Source organism: Coregonus lavaretus, assembly GCF_964263955.1.
Source record: "Coregonus lavaretus genome assembly, chromosome: 10".
Classification (NCBI taxonomy): domain Eukaryota; kingdom Metazoa; phylum Chordata; class Actinopteri; order Salmoniformes; family Salmonidae; genus Coregonus; species Coregonus lavaretus.
Genome location: NC_139997.1, coordinates 41585388 through 41609536, shown reverse-complemented (window position 1 = coordinate 41609536; position 24149 = coordinate 41585388). Strand labels below are relative to the sequence as shown.

At 48.8% G+C, this 24149-nt stretch overlaps 1 pseudogene across 1 annotated transcript in view; it reads right to left on the bottom strand.

Moving 5' to 3' along the window:
- Positions 1-235: 235 nt before the first annotated feature.
- LOC311135696 (unconventional myosin-XVIIIa-like) overlaps positions 236-24149 on the bottom strand; it is a 112643-nt pseudogene continuing 88729 nt past the window's right edge. Inside the window, exons 39-40 of the transcript in view lie at positions 2369-2491; positions 236-1724 (exon numbers count right to left, since the gene is read on the bottom strand). The product of the transcript in view is annotated as an unconventional myosin-XVIIIa-like (transcript). The remainder of the gene's footprint in view (positions 1725-2368; positions 2492-24149) is intronic.

The following is a 24149-nucleotide window of genomic DNA, read 5'->3' as shown; positions in this document are numbered from 1 at the left end:
AGCTCGGGGATTCGAACCAGCGACCTTTTGGTTACTTGCCCAATGCTCTTAACTGCTAGGCTACCTGCCGCTAGGCTACCTTCAAGTTCATACCTGGCATGAACTTGTATCAAATGAATAAATACGTAATCAAACAAGGTTAACATGTTAATAATGTTGCTGTAAAGTCAACAGGTTTGGTTAGAGTCACACCATGCTTTCACTCCATTCCCAGGCATAACCTGGGCCAGGGGCTTTAGTCACTATAAGGATTGTAGAAATACTTCATCACTGTGCTGTCCAACTTTTCTTCTTCTTCTCGTCCTTCTTACTTTGGGGTCTCTGTTCAGCGCCCCCTTCCTCATCTGAGGCAGGGCGGGCTGGACCTCTCTTCACACTGTTGGAGCTGCGGTAGGAGTCAGTTGAGGCCGAGCTGGAGGAAGAGGACACCGAAGAGGAGGCTTCAGACTCGCTGTCCTCCTTCCTGGAGCCCTTCCTGGACTTCTTGCCTTTCTTCGTGGAGCTCCTCCTGTTGTGACGGTCGTCTTGAGTCTGAGTACCTCTTCTTCTTGGCCTTGCCTCTGTGGGAGCTGGAGCTAGTGGTGCTGCAGGAGCTGAAGCTGCTGGAAGACCTGGTGCTTTAGTCCACCGCCGAGCCAGACACTGAGCGACGCACACTGGACGCACTACGGCCCAGACCCTAATCATCCCCGTTCACACTGTGCAAACTCTTCATCATCCTCCTCTTCCTTCTTCTCCTCCTCTTCTTCTTCTTCTTCGTCTAGTTTGCTGCGTTTGAACTTGATGGGCTTGAAGCTGAGGACCTAGTTGATGGCCTTCTCCAGGTCAGGGTCAAGGTAGTTGCGGTGGGTGACAGCCTTAACATCGGAGGTGTCTGGGGGGTTGTTGTCAGAGGAGCGGGGCCGGGGTGGAGACGCTGCAGCCCAGGCAGCAGGGGCTGTAGGCAGAGGTTCCCTGACTGAAGGCCATGCTCAGAGCATCATCATTGTTGTCGTCGTCCATGTGCAGGCCGAACTCACTAAGCCAGCTGCTGCGGGCCACAGATATACGAGAGTCAGCCTTGCTCACGCTGCCTGGGCTGTAGCCCCCAGAGCGCCTGCTCATGCTGGGGCTGACCGAGGTCCTGTACGAGTCGCGTCGCCCGTCGTCCTTCCAGGAGGTGCTACGTCGCAGGCCACGGGGGCTGGTACGGTTCACACTGGTGATGCTGCTAATGGTGGACATATTGTCATCATCCATGTTCGGCATGCTTCTACGGGTGGACCTGCTGGGGGCCAGGAAGGACACCATGGAGTCCTTGTCAAGGTCAGGGCTGTGTGGGGCCCAGCAGCACTCCAGAACCTTCCTGGCCCTGCTGGTGGCCTCAGAGTAGGCCTGAGAGATGACCGAGCCATGATCATCATCTTGGGACTTATTTTAGGAGCTGACCGACATGCTATCGTCCTGGTCTGTGGACTTAGACTTGGCTTAGGGTTAGACTTGACTTAGACTTGGCCTTGCATAGGGAGGAGCGGTCCAGGGTGTTGGACTGTTCCTTCAGCGTACTGAAGAGGGAGCTCTCATCCCCCTGGCCTCCGATGGAGTCTTTCAGGATGGAGCACTTCCTGTAGCTAAGGGAACTCATCACAGACACCGACCTGCTGTCTACTTCTTTGCCTTCCTTGCTCCCACCTTTCATCTCCCTACCCTCTTTCCCTTCCTTGGCATCTACATTCACTGCATTTCTAAGAGGCCATGAGGAGGAGGGTGTAGGAAACATGGACACCATGGAAACAATCAATAGAGATACATGAAAGAAACAGAGAGAAAACAGATGAGAATTTAGAGACTTGAGAGAGAAATTATTAAATTAAAGCGAGTCTAATAAGGAAAGTTAGGTTGTGAGTTGATTTACTAAAGCTCATCAAAGAGAGCAGGTATATACGGGGCTAACCTGTGCTGTCTGCCAGGGGGGAGGAGATGTGTTCATCTCAGGCAGAGCAGAGAGGGGGGGCATTTAGCAGGCATGCCAGCTGGCCATGGGCCACTTCAATAAATCTGACAGGCAGCACAGCGCCCACTTCCCTCTTCCCTCTGCCTGCTGTCATTAGAGGGATGATAGGGAGGCAGAGAGAGATGACACCTAATCTCATGAAATACTTACCCTTCCATTCCACCCTGCCTCAGGTAATCCTGGGCTCTTTAGCTCTCAGCAGGGTAAACGCATAAAGGATGGGAATGAGGAGGCCTGCACTGCTCTATCAGGGACCAGCCAGAATGAAGGGGGGTGATATCATAATGAAGAGCCTGAGGACTGAGGAGGATGATAAACAGACCGACAGACAGAGAAACACACACACAGAGACAGACAGGACAACACAACACTGACCTGGAGCTCTTCAAACTGCGCTCTTCTGAAAGGGTCTTGGTGGAGCCCTTATTCTTGGACAGCCAGGACTTGACACCGTCCACACGGTCCTCCACCTCTGAGTCCGTGTCCGACTCGTCACCACTGTGAGAAAGAGACCGAAGGAGAGCAAACAGTGTTATGTTGTTGTTGTTGGCAGGAGGCAGAGCTGTTTGAGCCCAGTGAGGGCTATTGCACAGGAAGTACAATACAGAGATGACTCACACACACAGACCAATCAAAGGTTTTGAATGTCATAACATAACAGCTCTCTAATGCAGTTAGTCAAACAGCAGATCATGGTAGCAATAAACTGTGGTTAGAGCAATGTAAAGGCAGGCAAGGTTTAGGGAGACAACAGCAGCCTATTGACTTCGAGCAATGACAGATCCATATGCACCCATTCGCAAACTAGTTTACCAGTCAAAAGTGTTGTACTCCTACTTCCTGAATATTAATCAAAATATCTATCACGAAGCTAAAGTTATGCCAAATTAAATACGTTTAATTAAAAAACTAAAACAAAGCTAATTTGAAAGCAAGAATAAACAGCTATTAGTTAATTGGTGCATCCATAAATATGGGTACAGTGGCAGGAGTGCCGCCGGAGAAGATGGCTGCCGTTTTACAGCCCTCTCACAACATTCACAAGGCCGCAGGGCCAGACGGATTACCAGGACGTGTACTCCGAGCATGCGCTGACCAACTGGCAAGTGTCTGCACTGACATTTTCAACACGTCCCTGACTGAGTCTGTAATACCAACATGTTTCAAGCAGACCACCATAGTCCCTGTGCCCAAGAACACTAAGGTAACCTGCCTAAATGACTACCGACCCGTAGCACTCACGTCTATAGCCATGAAGTGCTTTGAAAGGCTGGTCATGGCTCACATCAACACCATTATTCCAGAAACCCTAGACCCTAATTTGCATACCGCCCCAACAGATCCACAGATGATGCAATCTCTATTGCACTCCACACTGCCCTTTCACACCTGTACAAGGGGAACACCTACGTGAGAATGCTATTCATTCACTACAGCTCAGCGTTCAACACCATAGTGTCCTCAAAGCTCATCACTAAGCTAAGGACCCTGGGACTAAACACCTCCCTCTGCAACTGGATCCTGGACTTCCTGACGGGCCACCCCCAGGTGGTAAGGGTAGGTAACAACACACCTGCCACACTGATCCTCAACACGGGGGCCCCTCAGGGGTGCGTGCTCAGTCCCCTCCTGTACTCCCTGTTCACCCATGACTGCATGGCCAAGCACGACTCCAACACCATCATTATGTTTGCCGACGACACAACAGTGGTAGGCCTGATCACCGACAACAATGAGAGAGCCTATAGGGAGGAGGTCAGAGACCTGGCCGTGTGGTGCCAGGATAACAACCTCTCCCTCAATGTGATCAAGACAAAGGAGATGATTGTGGACTACAGGAGGAAAAAAAAAAGAGGACCGAGCACACCCCCATTCTCATCGACGGGGCTGTAGTGGAACAGGTTGAGAGCTTCAAGTTCCTTGGTGTCCACATCACCAACAAACTATCATGGTCCAAACACACCAAGACAGTCGTGAAGAGGGCACGACAAAGCCTATTCCCCCTCAGGAGACTGAAAAGATTTGGCATGGGTCCTCAGATCCTCAAAAAGTTCTACAGCTGCACCATCGAGAGCATCCTGACTGGTTGCATCACCGCCTGGTATGGCAACTGCTCGGCCTCCGACCGCAAGGCACTACAGAGGGTAGTGCGTACGGCCCAGTACATCACTGGGGACAAGCTTCCTGCTATCCAGGACCTCTATACCAGGCGGAGTCAGAGGAAGGCCCTAAAAATTGTCAGACTCCAGCCACCCTAATCATAGACTGTTCTCTCTGCTACCACACGGCAAGTGGTACCGGAGCGCCAAGTCTAGTTCCAAAAGGCTTCTCAACAGCTTCTACCCCAAAGCCATAAGAGTCCTGAACAGCTAAATAATGGCTACCCGGACTATTTGCACTGCCCCCACCCCATCCCCCTCTTTTCCGCTGCTGCTACTCTGTTTATTATTTATGCATAGTCACTTTAACTCTACCCACATATTCCCTCAACTAGCCAGTGCCCCCGCACATTGACTCTGTACCGGTACTCCCCTGTATATAGCCTCCCTACTGTTATTTTATTTTACTGCTGCTCTTTAGTTATTTGCTTTTATGTTTTTTATTTTACTTTTTCTTTAAAAAACTGCATTGTTGGTTAAGGGCTTGTAAGTAAGCATTTCACTAATGTCTACACCTGTGGTATTCGGCGCATGTGGCAAATAACATTTGATTTGATTTGAGTGCTCTCTCTTCCCGTTAAGTGTATAATCTCTTACGACGGGGGCGGTCGAGCGAAACAACTCGTGGTGCCTCCGAGCAGAGCAGAATGCAAATGAATGGAGCTCATGAAGGCGTAATTAACTCGGTGGCCATAGGCAGGCTGTTAAGGCCTCTGTGGTGTGTGGCTGAGCGTGGCCTGTTGATGTAGATTGTTATTGGGGCTGAGCCGATGACAGCCCTCTAGCCCTGGGCTTGACAATAACAAGCAGTAAACAGAGACTGGAGGGAACCCAAGGAGAAAGTATATTAGATCACGCCTCGGAAAGGTCGGCAGGCACATTTCAATCCAGATTCATCTGTTCCTCACTCCCAGAGGTGAAGCATCTCTGCCTCAGCATTATGCATCTGTTTGCCTCAGGGAGAGGAAGAGAGAGGGGAGGAGGGGAGAGGGAGGGCACCCACAGGGGCTAAATACTTAGATTATGAACAAACATGTCTGAGAACCATTAAACCTAGCAGTGTTCATTAGTTTATAGTAACAGAATGAGCTATAAAGGAACATCCTCAAAGAACACACACTGCAGTTGAGGAGCAATTTACATTTTAGTCATTTAGCAGACACTCTTATCCAGAGCGACTTACAGTTAGTGAGTGCATACATGTTTTGTTTTTTTCATACTGGCCCCCCGTGGGAATAATTTGGATCATAACCAACAGGCAGTGTCTGATGTCAATCAATACAACAATTTTCAGTTTCTGTTGTGACGTGACATCAATACAAATTCCAAAGCAAGGCACAGATCTCCTTCGTTCTTTGACTAGCTTATCTGGTAAGACTGGGACAGAATGCAAAAGTGCCAACATAGTGCATCATATTCAAAGAGGTCTCCAATGACGGCCTTCTTTAATGGTATAGTTAAATGGTATAGACCGCTGGGCTGCATCCCCCTGCTCACATATTTACATATTTATTAGCAATATGTTGCTCAGGGCAAGGCGATCTATCACACGTTCAATCAAGTCTCCATGGAGAACAAAGTGTTTTTGTTGCCTCCTCTCTACCTGCATGGGGACAGAGACAGTCTCACGGACTGGATGGAGAGACCGCTTTGGGGGAGAGGAATAGAGCCAAATCTGGCCATTGCGGCAGTCTGTGGACATCAACATTCGCTACCTTATTAGATTCAGTCACTCAGGGTCTCTCTCATTTTCAATGTACATTTACATCATTTAGCAGACGCTCTTACCCAGAGCGACTTACAAATTGGTGCATTCAACTTATGATAGCCAGTGGGACCACCACTTTTTTTTCATTTTTTTTTTATGGGGGGGTGGGGGAGGGAGGGGTAGAAGGATTACTTTTATACTATTCCAGGTATTCCTTAAAGAGGTAGAGTTTAAAGTGTCTCCGGAAGGTGGTCAGTGACTCCGCTGTCCTGGCGTCGTGGGAGAGCTTGTTCCACCATTGGGGTGCCAGAGCAGCGAATAGCTTTGACTGGGCTGAGCGGGAACTGTGCTTCCGTAGAGGTAGGGGGGCTAGCAGGCCAGAGGTGGATGAACGTAGTGCCCTCGTTTGGGTGTAGGGTCTGATCAGAGCCTGAAGGTAAGGAAGTGCCGTTCCCCTCACAGCTCCGTAGGCAAGCACCATGGTCTTGTAGTAGATGCAAGCCTCAACTGGAAGCCAGTGGAGTGTGCGGAGGAGCGGGGTGACATGAGAGAACTTGGGAAGGTTGAACACCAGACAGGCTGCAGCGTTCTGGATAAGTTGTAGGGGTTTAATGGCACAGGCAGGGAGCCCAACCAACAGTGAGTTGCAGTAATCCAGACGGGAGATGACAAGTGCCTGGATTAGGACCTGTGCCGCTTTCTGTGTGAGGTAGTGTCGTACTCTGCAAATGTTGTAGAGCATGAACCTGCAGGATCGGGTCACCGCTTTGATGTTAGCGGAGAACGACAGGGTGTTGTCCAGGGTCACGCCAAGGTTCTTTGCACTCTGGGAGGAGGACACAATGGAGTTGTCAACCGTGATGGCGAGATCATGGAGCGGGCAGTCCGTCTTGCCGAAGAGCAGCTCCGTCTTGCCGAGGTTCAGCTTGAGGTGGTGATCCGACATCCACACTGATATGTCTGCCAGACATGCAGAGATGCGATTCGCCACCTGGTTATCAGAAGGGAAAGGAGAAAATTAATTGTGTGTCATCTGCGTAGCAATGATAGGAGAGACCATGTGAGGATATGACAGAGCCATGTGACTTGGTGTATAGAGAGAATAGGAGAGGGCCTAGAACTGAGCCCTGGGGGACACCAGTGGTGAGAGCACGTGGTGCGGAGACAGATTCTCGCCACGCCACCTGGTAGGAGCGACCTGTCAGGTAAGACGCAATCCAAGAGTGAGCAGCGCCGGAGATGCCCAACTCGGAGAGGGTGGAGAGGAGGATCTGATGGTTCACAGTATCAAAGGCAGCAGATAGGTCTAGAAGGACGAGAGCAGAGGAGAGAGAGTTGGCTTTAGCAGTGCGGAGAGCCTCCGTGACACAGAGAAGAGCAGTCTCAGTTGAATGACCAGTCTTGAAACCTGACTGGTTTGGATCAAGAAGGTCATTCTGAGAGAGATGGCAGGAGAGTTGGCTAGAGACGGCACGCTCAAGAGTTTTGGAGAGAAAAGAAAGAAGGGATACTGGTCTGTAGTTGTTGACATCGGAGGGATCGAGTGTAGGTTTTTTGAGGAGGGGTGCAACTCTCGCTCTCTTGAAGACGGAAGGGACATGGCCAGCGGTCAAGGATGAGTTGATGAGCGAGGTGAGGTAAGGGAGAAGGTCTCAGGAAATGGTCTGGAGAAGAGAGGGGATAGGGTCAAACGGGCAGGTTGTTGGGCGGCCGGCCGTCACCAGTCGCAAGATTTCATCTGGCGAGAGAGGGGAGAAAGAAGTCAAAGCATAGGGTAGGGCAGTGTGAGCAGGACTAGCGGTGTCATTCCAGCCGTGTGCCGACCACGGCCTCGGGGACGACCAGGAGGACGCGGAGCAGGGCGCGCGGGATGGTCCCGGTGGAACTCCGACAGGAGAGATGGGTCTAGGATGTCCCTCCGCGGTACCCAGCACCGCTCCTCCGGGCCGTACCCCTCCCACTCCACGAGATACTGGAGACCCCCCATCCGGCGTCTTGAGTCCAAGATGGACCGAACGGTGTACGCCGGAGCCCCCTCGATGTCCAGTGGGGGCGGAGGAGTCTCCCCTATCTCATTGTCCTGGAGTGGACCAGCTACCACCGGCCTGAGAAGAGACACATGGAACGAGGGGTTAATATTCTTATACTCAACAGGTAGATGTAACCTATAACACACCTCGTTCAATCTTCTCAGGACTTTAAAGGGCCCCACAAACCGCCGACCCAGCTTCCGGCAGGGCAGGCGGAGGGGTAGGTTTCTGGTAGAGAGCCAGACTCGATCTCCGGGTGCGTACACCGGCCCCTCACTGCGGTGGAGATCGGCGCTCGCCTTGTGACGAAGGACGGCCCGCTGCAGGTGAACGTGGGCAGCGTTCCACGTCTCTTCCGAGCGCCTCATCCAATCATCCACCGCAGGGGCCTCGATCTGGCTCTGCTGCCAAGGTGCCAGAACCGGCTGGTAACCTAACACACATTGGAAGGGGGTTAGGTTGGTAGAGGAGTGGCGGAGAGAGTTCTGGGCCATCTCGGCCCAGGGAATGTACCGTGCCCACTCCTCCGGCCGGCCCTGGCAATACGACCTCAGAAACCTACCCACATCCTGGTTGACACGTTCTACCTGCCCGTTACTCTCCGGGTGGTACCCTGAGGTAAGGCTAACCGAGACCCCCAAACGCTCCATGAACGCTCTCCAAACACGGGAGGTAAACTGGGGGCCTCGATCAGACACTATATCCTCGGGTACCCCGTAATGCCGGAAGACGTGGGTAAATAGGGCCTCAGCGGTCTGTAGGGCAGTAGGAAGACCCGACATAGGGAGAAGACGACAGGCCTTAGAGAACCGGTCCACAACGACCAGGATGGTGTTATTCCCCTGAGAGAGGGGAAGGTCTGTCACAAAATCCACCGAGAGGTGGGACCATGGTCGTTGTGGAACGGGCAGGGGTTGTAACTTACCCCTGGGCAGGTGTCTGGGCGCCTTACACTGGGCGCACACCGAGCAGGAGGAGACATAAACCCTCACATCCCTAGCCAAAGTAGGCCACCAGTATTTAGTGCTAAGGCAATGCACTGTCCGGCCAATACCCGGATGTCCAGAGGAGGGTGACGTGTGAGCCCAGTAAATGAGTCGATCCCGAATCTCGAGCGGAACGTACTTCCGACCCTCAGGACACTGTGGAGGGCTGGGGTCGGTACGCAACGCTCGCTCGATTTCGGCATCGTCCTCCCACACCACCGGTGCCACAAGGCAAGACTCCGGTAGTATGGGAGTAGGCTCAACGGACCTCTCCTCCGTGTCATACCGCCGGGACAGCGCATCTGCCTTACCATTCTGGGACCCAGGGATGTACGTGATTTTAAATACGAACCTGGTGAGAAACATACTCCATCGAGCCTGGCGAGGGTTCAGTCTCCTCGCTGCCCGGATGTACTCCAGGTTCCGATAGTCAGTCAAAATGAGGAAAGGGTGTTGAGCCCCCTCAAGCCAATGCCTCCACACCTTAAGGGCTTGAACTACAGCTAACAGCTCCCTGTCCCCAACATCATAGTTACGCTCCGCCGGGCTGAGCTTTTTTGAGTAAAAAGCACAGGGGCGGAGTTTAGGTGGCGTGCCGGACCGTTGAGAGAGAACGGCCCCTATACCAGCCTCAGACGCATCTACCTCAACCTGAAAGGGTAATGCGGGATCCGGATGCGCCAGCACCGGAGCCGACGTAAACAGGTCCTTCAGTCTCCTAAAGGCCCTGTCCGCATCAGCTGACCACTGCAGGCGCACCGGACCCCCTTTCAGAAGGGACGTGATGGGAGCTGCCACCTGTCCAAAACCCTGGATAAACCTCCGGTAGTAATTCGCAAAGCCCAAGAACTGCTGCACCTCTTTTACAGTGGTTGGAGTTTGCCAATTACGCACAGCGGACACACAATCCACCTCCATTCTCACCCCTGACGCGGACAACCGATAACCCAAAAAGGAGACCGACTCCTGGAAAAACAGACATTTCTCTGCCTTGACATATAGGTCGTGCTCCAACAGCCTCCTCAATACACGACGCACCAGGGTTATATGCTCGGGTCGGGTAGACGAGTACACCAGAATGTCATCAATGTACACGACCACCCCTTGTCCCTGCATATCCCGGAAAATGTCATCTACGAAGGATTGGAAGACTGATGGAGCATTCATCAACCCATATGGTGATACCTGACGTGGTACTAAACGCTGTCTTCCATTCGTCGCCCTCCCTAATGCGCACCAAGTTATACGCGCTCCTGAGATCCAATTTTGTGAAAAACCGCGCTCCATGCAATGACTCTGTCATGGTCGCAATCAGAGGGAGTGGATAACTGTATTTCACAGTAATCTGATTGAGACCATGGTAATCAATGCACGGGCGCAACCCTCCATCTTTCTTCTTCACAAAAAAGAAGCTTGAGGAGGCGGGAGAAATGGAGGGCCGAATGTATCCCTGTCTCAAAGATTCGGCTATGTAAGTCTCCATAGCTTTTCTCTCCTCTTGAGACAAAGGATACACGTGGCTCCGTGGGAGCACTGCTCCTGCCTGGAGATCAATCGCACAATCCCCCTGTCTATGAGGAGGCAACTGCGTCGCCCTAGTTTTACTAAACACGAGAGCTAAATCCCCATATTCAGGCGGAATGTGCAGTGCGGGCACTTGGTTTGGACTTTCCACCGAAGTCGCCCCCACGGAAACACCCAGACATCGCCCCTCGCACTGAGCAGACCACCCTTCGAGAGCCCTCTGTTGCCACGAAATAGCAGGGTTATGGGTGCTTAACCAGGGAATTCCCAGCACCACTGGGTACGCAGGAGAGTCGATCAGATACAGCTGTATAGTCTCTTCATGACCCCCCTGCGCACACATCCTAAGTGGTGCTGTGATCTCCCTAATCAACCCCGACCCCAACGGGCGGCTATCTAAGGCATGAACGGGAAAAGGTTTGTCAACAGGTAGGAGAGGGATCCCTAAATCTAAACAAAACTTCCGATCAACAAAATTCCCAGCTGCGCCTGAATCTACTAGCGCCTTATGCTGGGAATGAGGTGCAACCTGTGGAAAACACACAGGTATACAAAAGTGCGCAACAGAAAGATCTGGGTAAGTGGGACGTCTACTCACCTGGGAGGCCCCCCCAGTGCGTGGCCTGTTGTCTTCTCCCCCGGAGAACCCTCCCCAGCACCTGGCCGCAGTGTGCCCTCCACGACCGCACTTGGTGCAGGAGACAGGCCCCCTTGGGCTCCTCCTCCTCCTTTCTCTAGCGCCGGCACCCCCGAGCTCCATAGGGCTCGGCTCGGAGGTGCCGGAGGGCGGAATGGACGGACCCCCCTCGGGACATCCACGGGTGGCCAGCAGGGTGTCCAGACGGATGGACATATCGACCAACTGGTCGAAGGTGAGATGGGTATCCCTGCAGGCCAACTCACGTTGAACGTCCTCCCGTAGGCTACATCGAAAATGGTCGATGAGGGCCCGTTCACTCCACCCTGCGTCCGCCGCTAGAGTCCGGAACTCTAGAGCAAACGCCTGTGCGCTCCTCCTCCCCTGTCTAAGGTGGACTAGACGCACCCCCGCCGCTTTGCCCTCAGGTGGATGGTCGAACACGGCCTTGAAGCGGCGGGAGAACTCGGCGTAGGAGATGGTGTTGGCGTCCATCTTCCTCCACTCGGCGTTAGCCCACTCCAACGCCTTGCCCGTGAGACAGGAGATGAGGGCGGAAACGCTCTCGTGTCCCGAGGGCACCGGGTGTACAGTGGCCAGGTAGAGCTCCACCTGCAGGAGGAACCCCTGACACCCGGCAGCTGTTCCGTCATACGCCCTCGGGAGCGAGAGCCGAATCCCCCTGGGTTCCGGACCTGGGACTGGTGGACCGGCCGATGGGGTTGGCAGGGTAGGTGGAGGTGTGGGTACCCCGCTGGCCTCCCATCGGTGCAGGGTGTTGATGACATCCTGTAGAGCGGTCCCCAGTTGTCGTATCTAGTCATCTTGGCCGCGAACATGCTCCTCGAGCGACTCAGGCGTAACTGCAGATCCTGCTGATTCCATTCTGGTGTGTGATTCTGTCATGGGGTGCTGAAGGTGGGTGTGGTGCATGAATCAAGCGCAGGACGCAGAAGCTCAGTCCAAAAGACTTTAGTGCAATATTCACGTAGAAAATAAGCACAATAAGCCCGAAGGCGAAATAACGGCGCACACAGGCGTCAAACAAACGGCGCACTAACATGTGCGAAAAACCTCTCCAAAACACTGGAGGGAAGTACGTAGCTCCAACACAAAACAGAAGAGCAATCACACACAAAGACAAACACACACAACGAGAACTAAATAGGACACTAACGAGGACTAACAAGACACAGGTGTACAACATCAAGACAAAACCAAACGAACATGAAACATAGATCGGTGGCAGCTAGTACTCCGGAGACGACGACCGCCGAAGCCTGCCCGAACCAGGAGGAGGAGCAGGCTCGGCCGAAACCGTGACACAAAGCTTTATGGGAAAGATAATTTAAGGACTGACACCCACATAGTCTACACGGCAAAACTACTCTTTCCCACAGACACACAAACACCTGCACTGGAGCAGCTGTGGGACAGACAGAGGCGGCTTGTAATCAAGTGCTTTGCAAATGGTGTCACACAATTTATGTCCTTGGCCTCACACCACTTGCTAAGCAGCGCTGAGGCTCCAGGGAGCACCGGATTTAGAGCTCGACATTAATGGCTTCTGACAATCGGTCTCCACTGGTTGTATATCGCCGTTACACATACTTATATACATCATAAAGCTCCTATGGATTGTTCCTGTCTACCGTACTCTGCACATAGATCGTCTTGGTCCCAGCATCTCAGAGACAGTTCCACTAAATCCATGTCATTTGAGCACTGTGTACACACACAGACTCACATACGGTACTGTACACTCATCAAGGATTGGTTTTGTGTGATCTTCCTATGACCATGACAGGATACATTGGACAAAGAACTGCCTGAAATAGAATAGTGCACTGGAAAGATGACATACTTTCCTCTTTTAATGTTTAAAGTGCTTCTCAGAAAACATGGAAAAAGATGTTCAAACGTTTCAGACCTTTTCATTATTCTTTATCCCTTTTACTCGCACACAAAAATCAATCCTACCATTGTCACCTTTTTACTGAAGCAATTACTACATTTAAAGAACAAATGAGAACACTAATCCGTCTGAACATTCCCTTCACAATTCACTGACAAATCAATTATTCCATTATTGTTTATCTCGCTGCTATTACATACAGATCAAAGGTGGGGACAAATTTGCTCCTAAGTAACCATGGGTATTCACTTTATTTTCTCTTGAGCATCTAAGTGAGGAATCCACAGGCTTGACGCTAACATACAAAGACAGTGCACTGTGCTGATTCACATGAGCTGCCTGTCTGTCTGCTGGCAAATGAATGAATAACAATAAGAGGAATTGAATCACAGGGCAGGGAAGTGTTCTCTATTGGAACAAGCAATTAGAAGTTAATACTGATACAAATAATGCATGCTGAGAAAATGAACTGCTAACTAACTACAAATCACACTCTTTCATCCAAAATAGTGATGCACATTTGCATTTTTTTATCAAAACATGACGAGCTACAACTGGAATAGGAATGTTAACTTTAATTATGGGTCTTTAGAATGAATGCTTAACCAGAAACAGACTTTTATGTCGAAGTCGAAAGTGAGTAAGCTAGACCATATTAAACAAGCAGCTCAACCAGACTCTACAGAGAGCGAACCTACCCTACCTACAAAGACTATAGGGCGATTCCATGCCAGCAGAAAATATTTTTTGGTATCTCAGATTGTTCGGGCAAATCTCACATAGAAACTTCATTTGGAGGAAGGATGTTTGACATGCTTTTTACATTATCACAAACGATTTGAGAAAATCTTATTTGAGAAAATGTTAGGCCCTTTTTAGACCTATACATGTCTCCCGTAAGACTATGATCTATGAACATGATACAGACATCTAGGTGTCATTATGCTCCTTATAGTGTGCTCTAAAATACGGATCACTACTCTGAGCTTTTAACACAATGCACATTAGTGATATCTGCTGGTAATCAATAAAAGCAGTGTTCAATGCAGTTTTAAGAAAAGGGAAAAAAAGTGTTAAGTAAAAAATTGATAAGTAAAAAACAGTAGGGAGGCTATATACAGGGGGTACCGGTACATAGTTAATGTGCGGGGTTACCAGTTAGTCGAGGTAATTGAGGTAATATGTACATTTGGGTAGAGTTAAAGTGACTATGCATAGATAATAAACAGAGTAGCAGCAGCGTAAAAGAGGGGGTGGGGTGGGGGGGCAATGCAAATAGTCCGGGTAGCCATAATTGTTCAGGAGTCTTATGGCTTGGGGGTAGAAGCTGTTAAGAAGCCTTTTGGACCTAGACTTGGCACTCCGGTACCACTTGCCGTGTGGTAGCAGAGAGAACATCTATGACTAGGGTGGCTGGAGTCTGACAATTTGTAGGACCTTCCTCTGACACCGCCTGGTATATAGGTCCTGGATGGCAGGAAGCTTGGCCCCAGTGATGTACTGGGCCATACGCACTACCCTCTGTAGTGCCTTGCGGTCGGAGGCTGAGCAGTTGCCATACCAGGCCGTGATGCAACCAGTCAGGGTGCTCTCGATGGTGCAGCTGTAGAACCTTTTGAGGATCTGAGGACCATTGCCAAATCTTTTCAGTCTCCTGAGGGGGAATACGCTTTGACGTGCCCTCTTCACAACTGTCTTGGTGTGTTTGGACCATGATAGTTTGTTGGTGATGTGGACACCAAGGAACTTGAAGCTCTCAACCTGTTCCACAACAGCCCTGTCGATGAGAATGGGGGCGTACTCAGTCCTATTTTTATTTCCTGTAGTCCACAATCATCTCTTTTGTCTTGATCACGCTGAGGGAGAGGTTGTTATCCTGGCACCACACGGCCAGGTCTCTGACCTCCTCCCTATAGGCTCTCTCATTGTTGTCGGTGATCATGCCTACCAATGTTGTGTCGTCGGCAAACTTAATGATGGTGTTGGAGTCGTGCCTGGCCATGCAGTCATGGGTGAACAGGAAGTAACGGAGGGGACTGAGCACACACCCCTGAGGGGACCCCGTGTTGAGGATCAGCGTGGCAGATGTGTTGTTACCTACCCTTACCACCTGGGGGTGGCCCGTCAGGAAGTCCAGGATCCAGTTGCAGAGGGAGGTGTTTAGTCCCAGGATCCTTAGCTTAGTGATGAGCTTTGAGGACACTATGGTGTTGAACGCTGAGCTGTAGTGAATGAATAGCATTCTCACGTAGGTGTTCCTCTGGTCCAGGTGGGAAAGGGCAGTGTGGAGTGCCATAGAGATTGCATCATCTGTGGATCTGTTGGGGCGGTATGCAAATTGGAGTGGGTCTAGGGTTTCTGGAATAATGGTGTTGATGTGAGCCATGACCAGCCTTTCAAAGCACTTCATGGCTACAGACGTGAGTGCTACGGGTCGGTAGTCATTTAGGCAGGTTACCTTAGTGTTCTTGGGCACAGGGACTATGGTGGTCTGCTTGAAACATGTTGGTATTACAGTCAGGGACATGTTGAAAATGTCAGTGAAGACACTTGCCAGTTGTTCAGCGCATGCTCGGAGTACACGTCCTGGTAATCTGTCTGGCCCTGCGGCCTTGTGAATGTTGACCTGCTTAAAAGTCTTACTCACATCGGCTACGGAGAGCGTGATCACAGTCATCCGGAACAGCTGATGCTCTCAAGCATGCTTCAGTGTTGCTTGCCTCGAAGCGAGCATAGAAGTAATTTAGCTCGTCTGGTAGGCTTGTGTCACTGGGCAGCTCGCGGCTGTGCTTCCCTTTGTAGTTTGCAATAGTTTGCAAGCCCTACCACATCCGACGAGCGTCGGAGCCAGTGTAGTACGATTCAGTCTTAGTCCTGTATTGACTCTTTGCCTGTTTGATGTTTCGTCGGAGGGCATAGCGGGATTTCTTATAAGCGTAAAGGTTAGAGTCCCGCTCCTTGAAAGCGGCAGCTCTACCCTTTAGCTCAGTGCGGATGTTGCCTGTTATCCATGGCTTCTGGTTGGGGTATGTACGTACGGTCACTGTGGGGACGATGTCATCGATGAACTTATTGATGAAGCCAGTGACTGATGTGGTATACTCCTCAATGCTATCGGAAGAATCCCGGAACATATTCCAGTCTGTTCTAGCAAAACAGTCCTGTAGCTTAGCATCTGCGTCATCGGACGACTTCCTTATTAACCGAGTCACTGGTGCTTCCTGCTTTAGTTTTTGCTTATAAGCAGGAATCAGGAGGATAGAGTTATGGTCAGATTTGCCAAATGGAGGGCGAGGGAGAGATTTGTATGCGTCTATGTGTGTGGAGTAAAGATGGTCTAGAGTTTTTTTCCTCTGGTTGCACATTTAATATGCTGGTAGAAATGAGGTAGAGCGGATTTAAGTTTCCCTGCATTAAAGTCCCCGGCCACTAGGAGCGCTGCTTCTGGATGAGCATTTTCCTATTTACTTATGGCCTTATACAGCTCATTGAGTGCAATCTTAGTGCAAGCATCGGTTTGTGGTGGTAAATAGACAGCTACGAAAAAATCTTGGTAAATAGTGGGGTCTTCAGCTTATCATGAGATTCTCTACCTCAGGCAAGCAAAACCTCGAGACTTCCTTAGTATTAGATTTTATGCACCAGCTGTTACAAATATACACAGACCGCCACCCCTTGTCTTACCAGAGTCAGCCGTTCTATCCTGCCGATGTAGCGAATATCCCACCATATGTATGTTATCCATGTCGTCGTTCAGCCACGACTCAGTGGAACATAAGGTATTACAGTTTTTAATGTGCCGTTGGTAGGATAACCTTAATCTTAGGTCGTCCAATTTATTTTCAAATGATTGAACATTGGCTAATAGGATTGATGGAAGAAGCAGTTTACTCGCTCGCCGTCGGATTCTTACAAGGCACCCCGACCTACGTCCACGATCCATCTCTTTCTCATGCGAATGACGGGGATTTGGGACTTGTCGGGTGTCTGTAGAATATCCTTTGCATCCGACTTATTGAAGAAAATATCTTCGTCCAATACGAGGTGAGTAATCGGTGTCCTGATATCCAGAAGCTCTTTTTGGTCATAAGAGATGGTGGCAGAAACATTATGTACAGAAAGAATTACAAATAACGCGAAAAAAACACATACTAGTACAATTGGTTAGAGCGCTGTAATACATCAGCCATCTTTTCCGGCGCCATTCTATCTACCGCCATAAAAAGTCAAACAAAATCGTGTGCTATCTAGTCCGACAATTAATCCATAGATTAAAGGGGAAACCTAGTTCGTTTCTAGTAATCTCTCCTCCTTCATTCGTCTTCTGTGGACTTTATATATTTTTAATTTCACCTTTATTTAACCAGGTAAGCCAGTTGAGAAGAAGTTCTCATTTACAACTGCGACCTGGCCAAGATAAAGCAAAGCAGTGCTAAAAACAACACAGAGTTACATATGGGGTAAACAAAACATAAAGTCAAAAATACAACAGAAAATATATACAGTGTGTGCGAATAATATAATAATAATATAATAATAATATGCCATTTAGCAGACGCTTTTATCCAAAGCGACTTACAGTCGTGCGTGCATACATTTTTGTGTATGGGTGGTCCCGGGGATCGAACCCACTACCTTGGCGTTACAAGCGCCGTGCTCTACCAGCTGAGCTACAGAGGACCACAATGTAGTAAGTTATGGAGGTATGGCAATAAATAGGCCATAGTGCAAAAGAGTTACAATTTCGTATTAACACTGGAATGATAGATGTGCAAAAGATGATGTGCAAATAGACATACTGGGGTGCAAATTTGCAAAATAAATAACAATATGGGGATGAGGTAGTTGGGTGGGCTAATTTCAGAAAGGCTGTGTACAGGTGCAGTGATCGGTAAGCTGCTCTGACAACTGACGCTTAAAGTTAGTGAGGGAGATAAGAGTCTTCAGCTTCAGAGATTTTTGCAGTTCGTTCCAGTCATTGGTAGCAGAGAACTGGAAGGAATGACGGCCAAAGGAGGTGTTGGCTTTGGGATGACCAGTGAGATATACCTGCTGGAGCGCAGACTACGGGTGGGTCTTGCTATGGTGACCAGTGAGCTAAGATAAGACAGGGATTTGCCTAGCATTGATTTATAGATGACCTGGAGCCAGTGGGTTTGGCGACGAATATGTAGTGAGGGCCAGCCAACAAGAGCGTACAGGTCACAATGGTGGGTAGTATATGGGGCTTTGGTGACAAAACGGATGGCACTGTGATAGACTACATCCAATTTGCTGCGTAGAGTGTTGGAGGCTATTTTGTAAATGACATCGCCGAAGTCAAGGATCGGTAGGATAGTCAGTTTTACGAGGGCATGTTTGGCAGCATGAGTGAAGGAGGCTTTGTTGCGAAATAGGAAGCCGATTCTAGCTCTAACTTTGGATTGGAGATGCTTAATGTGAGTCTGGAAGGAGAGTTTACAGTCTAACCAGACACCTATGTATTTGTAGTTGTCCACATACTCTAGGTCAGACCCGCCGAGAGTAGTGATTCTAGTTGGGTGGGCGGGTGCAAGCAGCGTTCGGTTGAAGAGCATGCATTTAGTTTTACTAGTGTTTAAGAGCAGTTGGAGGCTACAGAAGGAGTGTTGTATGGCGTTGAAGCTCGTTTGGAGGTTTGTTAACACAGTGTCCAATGAAGGGCCTGATGTATACAAAATGGTGTCGTCCGCATAGAGGTGGATCCAAGAGTCACCATCAGCCAGAGTGACATGATATACACAGAATAGAGTCGGCCCGAGAATTGAACCCTGTGGCACCCCCATAGAGACGGCCAGAGGTCCAGACAACAGGCCCTCCGATTTGACACATTGAACTCTATCTGAGAAGTAGTTGGTGAACCAGGCGAGGCAGTCATTAGAGAAACAAAGGCTATTTAGTCTGCCAATAAGAATAAGAATGCGGTGGTTGACAGAGTCGAAAGCCTTGGCCAGGTCGATGAAGACGGCTGCGCAGTACTGTCTTTTATCGATCGCGTTTATTATATTGTTTAGGACCTTGAGCGTGGCTGAGGTGCACCCATGACCAGCTCGGAAACCAGATTGCATAGCGGAGAAGGTACGGTGGGATTCGAAATGGTCGGTGATGTGTTTGTTAACTTGGCTTTCAAATACTTTCGAAAGGCAGGGCAGGATGGATATAGGTCTATAACAGTTTGGATCTAGAGTGTCACCCCCTTTGAAGAGGGGGATGACCGCGGCAGCTTTCCAATCTCTGGGGATCTCAGACGTTACGAAAGAGAGGTTGAACAGGCTAGTAATAGGGGTTGCGACAATTTCGGCGGCTAATTTTAGAAAGAAAGGGTCCAGATTGTCTAGCCCAGCTGATTTGTAGGGGTCCAGACTTTTCAGCTCTTTCAGAACATCAGCTGTCTGAATTTGTGTGAAGGAGAAGCGGGGGGCATGGCCAGCTGTAGCAAAATGGTTGTTGAAATTCTCTATTGTAGAAGATTTATCTGTGGTGACAGTGTTTCCTAGCCTCAGTGCAGTGGGAGGAGGTGCTCTTATTTTCCATGGACTTTAGTGTCCCAAAACCTTTTGGAGTTAGTGCTACAGGATGCACATTTCTGTTTGAAAAAGCTAGCCTTTGCTTTCCTAACTGATTGTGTATATTGGTTCCTGACTTCCCTAAAACGTTGCATATCGCGGGGGCTGTTCGATGCTAATGCAGTACGCCACAGGATGTTTTTGTGCTGGTCAAGGGCAGTCAAGTCTGAGGAGAACCAGGGGCTATATCTGTTCTTAGTTCTGAATTTTTTGAATGTGGCATGCTTATTTAAGATGAAGAGGAAAGCACTTTTAAAGAACAACCAGGCATCCTCTACTGACGGAATGAGGTCAATATCCATCCAGGATACCCAGGCCAGGTCAATTAGAAAGGCCTGCTCGGTAAAGTGTTTTAGGGAGCATTTGACAGTGTTGAGGGGTGGTCGTTTAACCGCGGACCCATTACGGACGCAGGCAATAAGGCAGTGATCGCTGAGAGCCTGGTTGAAGACAGCGGAGGTGTATTTAGAGGGTACATTTGTCAGGATGATATCTATGAGTGTGCCCATGTTTACAGATTTAGGGTTGTACCTGGTAGGTTTGTTGATCATTTGTGTGAGATTGAGGGCATCTAGTTTAGATTGTAGGTTGGCCGGGGTGTTAAGCATATCCCAGTTTAGGTCACCAAGCACTACGAACTCTGAGGATAGATGGGGGGCAATCAGTTCACATATGGTGTCCAGGGCACAGCTCGGGGCTGAGGGGGGTCTGTAGCAAGCGGCAACAGTGAGAGACATTTCTGGAAAGGTGGATTTTTAGAAGTAGAAGCTCAAACTGTTTGGGCACAGACCTGGATAGTATGATAGAGCTCTGCGGCTCTCTCTACAGTAGATTGCAACCCCACCCCCTTTGGCAGTTCTATCGAGACGGAAAATGTTGTAGTTGGGGATGGACATTTCAGAATTTTTGGTGGCCTTCCTAAGCCAGGATTCAGACACTGCTAGAACATCAGGGTTGGCGGAGTGTGCTAACGCAGTGAATAACTCAAACTTAGGGAGGAGGCTTCGGATGTTAACGTGCAAGAAACCAAGGCTTTTACGATTACAGAAGTCAACAAATGATAACGCCTGGGGAGTAGGAGTGATACTGGGGGCTACAGGGCCTGGGTTAACCTCTACATCACCAGAGGAACAGAGGAGGAGTAGAATAAGGATACGGCTAAAGGCTTTAAGTACTGGTCTTCTAGTACGTTGGGTACAGAGAATAAAAGGGGCAGATTCAGGGCATTATGTACAGAAAAGGATATGGAAGGATATGAGTACAGTGGAGGTAAACCTAAGCGTTGGGTAACAATGAAAGAGATAGCATCACTGGAGGCACCGATTGAGTCGGTCTCCGTGTGTATGGGGGGTGGGACAAAGGAGCTATCTAAGGCAGGTTTAGCTGGGCTGGGGGATCTACAGTGAAATAGTACAATAAGAAATAACCGAAACAGCAATAAGCAAGGCATATTGACATGGGAGAGAGGCATAAAACAATCACAGGTGTAATTCGAGAGAGCTAAGACAACAGCTGGTAATGGCGACAAAGTTTGGGCTGAGGCTAAACATAAACAGGATGCGGTACCGTAAAAAGGAACAGTCCAGCAGGCATCAGCTGTATAGCTGAGTTATCATAAGGTCCGGTGAACAGCAATAGGAGTTCGGGGGCTGCTATAGCACTAGTGAGCAAGAGGCCACGGCTAGCGTGTGCTAGCAGGCCGGGGCTAGCAGATGGATCTTCGTGGTCGACGTCGTAACGGGAAGCCTGTTGTAACCACATCAGACGATTTCGTCGGCAGACCAGTCGTGTTGGATCGGCGGGGCTCCGTGTCAACACTAGGAGGTCAAGTCCGGTTGACAGAGAGGTAGATAGCCGGGAGATGGGCCTGGCTCAAGGATAGCTCAGGGCTGATTAGCCAACCACAACGTCCATTTGGTTGCAGCTAGCTAGTAGCGATGAATCCGGTGTTAAAGGTCCAGTGATTCAGTGATTCCGGCAGAAAAACAGATATGTTCTGGGTTGATAACGCGCTGTGCAGACAGTGAAGACTGGCCGAATAATAGTCCAGGCTAGAGCTGGCTGGTAGGTAGTGCAGGCCACGGACAATGGTGAAAAACCGCTAACGGTGGCTAATAGCAAGTAGCTAGTTAGCTGGCTACTCCCGTCCGGTAGACAGAGAGGTAGATAGCCGGGATATGGGCCTGGCTCTAGGCTAGCTCAAGGCTAACTGCTGCTTGCATCGGGGGCAGTGGTGATTAGCCAAACAGCAACATCCATTCGGTTGCGGCTAGCTAGTTGCGATCCGGTGATTAATGTCCAGTGATTCAATTATTCCGGCAGAAAAATCAGATGTTCTGGGTGAAAACCGCTAACGGTGGCTAATAGCAAGTAGCTAGTTAGCTGGCTAGCTAGTTTCAACTGGAGATTCTAGATAAAAGGTAAGTCAATAATAGAATCCGTTCCACATTGAGTGAGGCGGGTTGCAGGAAAGTATATTTTGTAGAAGGATGAAAAGTGTGATAGGGAAATATGTACGAAAAATACAAAAAATACAAACAAAAACAGGCTATTTACAGACACACAACAAAGAACACGACCGCACTGCTACGCCATCTTGGATATGGCGGTTGGCAACCAACTTTAAGGTGCATTATCACCACCAACTGGATATGGACCTCAGTTAATTTTTCAATCACCCACGAGGGTATATGCTCCAAAAAAACAATGAGGAGATGGGAGAGGTGGGACATGCAGAGCGTCAAGCATCAAAAATAGAACCAAGTTCTATTTTAGCGCCTGGCTACGCAGACGCTCATTGACACGCGCAAGTCCCACCTCTCCCATCTCCTCAGTGGTTTTTAGGAGCATATTTCCATGTAGGTGATTGAAAAAGGAACTGAGGTCCACAGTCCAGTTGGTGGTGGTAATGCACCTTAAATCTGGTTGCCAACCGCAAAAAGACGACGAAGTAGAGAACACACGATTTTGTGTGACTCAAAATTGGGTAAAATTCTACAAAGATCCAGAAAAAAAGGACCTTGTGCATTTCAGGTAAAATACCAACCCAATGTTTATATCCCAGGACAAATTAGCTAGCAACAGCAAGCTAGCTAGCTAAATGTCCATGAATGTTTCATGTGTTTCGACCTGTCCCCAAATTAATACAGTTGGTTCAGAGTTCATTTTGATGGATGTACAAAATCAACATGCACGCGATGGTGAACGCACACGCGTGCCTGGTCTAGTCAGCATGTTAGTCACAAGTCTAGTAGCCTACAATCAGTTACCAGAGCAGGTTCACACCTTCCATCATGCTTCCCTTTTTTTTGTTGCTGTGAATCCAATTTATTTGCTATCAAAAATGGTGAATCTATGGCATTATTTAGGATGCTTAAGACAGAAGCTTATACTTTACTAAATACAACTAATTGTTTGAACAATGTGCAGAAAGTGTGGTGTCAAATAAAACGATTTTCAAAATAATATCACTTCGCAGGGATTCGACCCCATTCCCTGTTGTCTGTGAATGGTTCTGGTCCCCGAGACCCCGACTCTACCTGTTAGGGATACCGTTCAAGTGATGCTACATGAAAAAATCCTTACTACATTGGAAGTACGGTGTCCAATAGAGGTTGGTGTTTGAAAGCAACTTGGAATCGAAGACACTGGAACCACGGCGAAATCAGTGGGATTTTGCATTTTTCAACACACTGTTTGAAAAACCACATGATCAAACTAAGCTTCAAGACGTCATTGATCACATGATAATGTTTATTTGAAACGAGCATTGGAGCTCCGTTATCAATCATCCCATCACTATAAATGTATATGTATAAAATTGATCACCTCATTAAAAGTACCAGAGAGCCGACTCTGGAAATTTGACGTTTGAAAAGTATATGGTTACAAACAATGTAAAGAAATTATTTTATTTAGTTTATTTAACCTTTATTTAACTAGGCAAGTCAGTGAAGAACAAATTCTTATTTACAATGACGGCCTACCCCGGCCAAACCCGGATGACGCTGGGCCAATTATGTGCCGCCATATTGGACTCAATCACGGCCAGATTGTGATACAGCCTGGAATCGAACCAGGGTCTGTAGTGACGCCTCTAGCACTGAAATGCAGTGCCTTAGACCGCTGTGCCACTCGGGAATGAACACTTGTATTTCAGAATCTACATATCTACATACCCCATATTTGAGAGAACACTAAGGAGTATGACACCATTAGGAGGCATATATCGGTTTAAAAAGGGCCTGAAATGACCAATTTCATCATGATTTTCTCAAAAATAATTTGTAATACAATATTAAACATCCTTCCTCCAAATGAAGTTACAATCTGAGAATTGCCAGAACAATCTGAAATACCAAAAATATTTTCCGCTCCCGCCTGGAGTGGAATTGCCCTTGTGTTATTAATAGGTTGTACTGTAGAGAAAAGTAACAATGCTCTTAAACGCAATGAAATGAGTTAATAGGTTGGTTATTGAAAGTATTAAATGCATGCATGTAGAATGGCATGTCACATAACACAGGATGCAGGGCAGAGGTCCATGGTTGTTGTGTAAACAGGACAATGGCTAATGATATTTCATGGGAAAGTGATGCAGTATCTTCAGGTAT